Source organism: Eurosta solidaginis, chromosome 5, assembly GCF_040869045.1.
Source record: "Eurosta solidaginis isolate ZX-2024a chromosome 5, ASM4086904v1, whole genome shotgun sequence".
Classification (NCBI taxonomy): Eukaryota; Metazoa; Arthropoda; class Insecta; order Diptera; family Tephritidae; genus Eurosta; species Eurosta solidaginis.
In genome coordinates, this window is record NC_090323.1 from 7,613,227 (window position 1) to 7,616,828 (window position 3,602).

Genomic DNA, 3,602 nt, shown 5'->3' on the forward strand with positions numbered 1-3,602 from the left:
TCTTCATTCTGGCTGGTTTTAAGTTTCCGATCTTGTGGTAACTTTAGGAATTTTGCATATTTTCACTTACGTAAGGTTTTTAGTCAAGCATTATGTTGCAAAAGGTTTGTGGTATAAATCTTCTACTTTGACAACTACTACTGTGAATTAATAAATTCATGGACTTAGACAGTGCTAATGAAGCTGTCTTAAAAAATTCTTCTATTGAGTGAGGCATTTTGCAGTGATTCATTTGTAATATTTACTGTTCTTATCGAAATTGTGTTGAATTTAGGGGATTTAGGGTGCTAAATTTTAATATTATATCAATAGCACGATTCCGCAGGTTGAAACTGCTAGCCAAACATCTGAAATGGTTGGGTTAATTTTTGGCTCTGGTTCAGCTGGTGGTTTATATTTTAATATTCTATTCTCTGATGTTTCATAGTTTCTTTTTCCTACCTCGTAACCAGCTATGGGGTTAATTTTTGTCCATGAAGACATTTTAAAGAGATGATATGATTGAAAGAGAAAATTAAAGAGAAATTAAAAATTTATTCCTGTTTCTTTGGGGGGTATTAATAATGCTAATTTATGCTCATTTCTCTGTTTTTATGTTTATTATGTTAAACATTCCATTTTACTTTTATTATTATTTTTTTTATCTAGTTAGCATCATAAAAGTTATTATTTTAAAGGTTTATTTCTAAAAAGTTTTTGTTCTTGAGGAAAAATATGTTCAATTTAACATATTTGACATTTATAATTTTTCTTACAAAATCTTCTAAAAAAAAATTTTTTTTTTTTTCAAATGATGTATAGTTAAATACATGTTATTTATTCTTGCTTAATTATTAAAAAATTGTTTTCTATGCCATTTTGGGCTTAAAAAATTTTTCAATTTTGGTAATACATTTTTCACATTTAAGGAATTTTATGAAAACGACCTAAACATTTGATTTTGATTTTGTATGTCCTCTTCTGGGAACATAGCTCAATAATTACTAACAAAAAGTTTTTACAGCAGAAATTTGAATTTTTGCTTGTCAATAGGCAGCCGCTAGGTTGCCCGAATATAATGGTTAAATAAATGACTTCATACTTAAGCTAGTGTATTTATTATACTTATAATTATCATGCTCCTCTTGTTTATCACCATTGAAAATGTGGTACGCTTCACGAGATCAGTGTCATTCTTGCTCTGGGGCTATGCTAATATCGTTCCAATTTTAATGTATTTTCCGTTGAAGTAATTGCCACAATATGTTAATCTTCGTGTATTTTCCGTTGAAGTAATTGCCTCAATTTTTATTATTGGTGCCCGACTTTAACACCTTCTCTTTTTTTTTCTTTTTACAAGGCTTAGGCTGTAATCAGCCAGAAAAATCCTGCCGGCTATGACATTAGGCTGAAAAATCAGCCAGTAGCATCATAGGCAGGATCGCCATGTAGAAAGGCGTATCCTTGCCAGCTATGAAATTAGGCTGAAAAATCAGCCAACAGAATCATAGGCAGGATCGCCATGTGGGAAGGCGTATCCTTGCAAGCTATGAAATTAGGCTGAAAAATCAGCCAGTAGAATCATAGGCAGGATCGCCATGTAGGAAGGCGTATCCTTTCCAGCTATGAAATTAGGCTGAAAAATCAGCCAACAGAATCATAGGCAGGATCGCCATGTAGAAAGGTCCCTAACGCAATTAAAACAAAGAAGACTTCACTGCTTGAATTATGAATGCCGAATTCTCTTTATTCAAATAATTCAGCCTATTTATATTAGATTATTCTAAACATATTCTTACATATCTATTTACATTTAAGCTTACATAATTACATACATAACTACCTTAAACATACATACATACTACTCGGCACAAAATATGTACCTACATATATGAGCTGCAAATTTATGGGAAATGCTAACCTTGCAAGTTGCAGGAATGCAAATTGCTGGGATTCAAATTCGTTTGGTTGTGTGTTGTACACGTCTGTTTATTAATGGCTGTGTCAGCATTAATTCTCAAATGCATTTTTATGTGTTGATGAACATTTAGACTATTTTTGTAGCAGGTTAGAATATTAGACTGATTTAAATATTTTGGATTAAATTGAATTGTTGGCTGCTTAAATTACAGTGGTTAATAGGCTATTCATGCTGAGCCAGCATTTTGCAGTTTCCTCGCATTTTAGCATTTAGCTAAAATGCAACATTTATTTTTGCATTTTCCATATAAATTTATCCACCAAAAAGCAACTAAATGCAACATTTTCCTAGCGTTAGCATTCTAAATGCTAAATTCAACCCTGTTATAAGGCATGTGCAAAGCGTTTGACAAAACTACACTGTAAATTTTCTTCAAAATTTGTCATCCCAAGAACTACTACTTTTAAGAACTTTTGCCTGAATACTCCAATAGTCAACGCGTGTGTTCATATCAAAGCCTATTTATCCTCACCCTATATCAAAATGCGTGAAAAAGTGCAGTGGCAGAAATTATAACTTTTTTCGAATACTTTTGTCACGCTGTGAACATTGCCTTGCGGTGACGTCAAAAGTGTCAGGAAGACTATATTTGCTGTAAATTTTAGGAGGAACCCTGGAATCTTTTCTTTCCAGCCATGATCTGCACACATGACTACAGACGTTAAGAGTTTGATATAAAAAAAAAAAATAAAAAATAAAAAGAGTTTGATATATATCTATTTTATAAATCCAAAAGATATTTACTATTAAACAGGTGCTGCCGCGAACTTAATGGCCTATCCGAGGATATAGTGCAGGGAATAAAAATCCATGTAGATTTTCTATATTATGTCCTGCGAATTGATCAAAATGCTCTGGCCACGTGGCCGTTAATATCGACCTCCATCTGAAGAGTGGCTTGGTTCCCTGGGGGTTCCAACCATGTTTTGTGAGCTTAATGTTTTTTTTTTTTAGTAAACTTATTAAAAACTTACATTGCGTTTACTTTTCTTGCTGGGATATTTATAGAAAGGAAGTTTTTTTCTCACTCAACCCATTTAACCTAGAGTAAATATTTGGTTAGAAGTGCCCAATTAAAATTTCAATGCCTTTAATGATGAAAAATATAAAATATTTATACAGCTTTTTAATATGACATTTCTATAGAAATTTCTTTATATATTAGCTTTATATTTTTATGAAAAGAACAAAGCCTGTACTTAATTAGTTTCAACTGCTTCCAAACTGATAATATGTTCTCTCGCATACGGCCACGTAACCAGAGTTGGGAGCAGTGCAATACATTTTGAATAACTACACTGCTCGAACTTACGCGGGATGACATAATCCAGATTTTGTTCTAAGTGTTAATAAGGCCTTAATTTGTAATAGCTTTAAGCATCTTTTTTATATTCGTAAAATTAATGTATTTTAGATGGCTTCTAAAGGAGTGTTGAAAATGAGTTACATCGCTCCAAATAAAAACACCTCGTTACTGTAGACCTTTTGATGTTTTTACGAGAGAATGTGGGGTCCCAACCACGTATTGTAAACGTAATGTTTTTCTGAGAAAACTTATTAAAAACTTACATTGCGTTTACTTTTCTTGCTGGGAAGTTTTTTTTCTCACTCAACCCATTTAACCTTGAGTAAATTTTTGGTT

The 3,602-nt window shown here is 32.3% G+C and overlaps 1 pseudogene; it reads right to left on the reverse strand.

The window, feature by feature from the left end:
• Positions 1 to 1,139: 1,139 nt before the first annotated feature.
• Positions 1,140 to 1,233, reverse strand: LOC137234092 (U6 spliceosomal RNA; annotated as a pseudogene).
• Between the last annotated feature and the right edge of the window lie 2,369 nt (positions 1,234 to 3,602).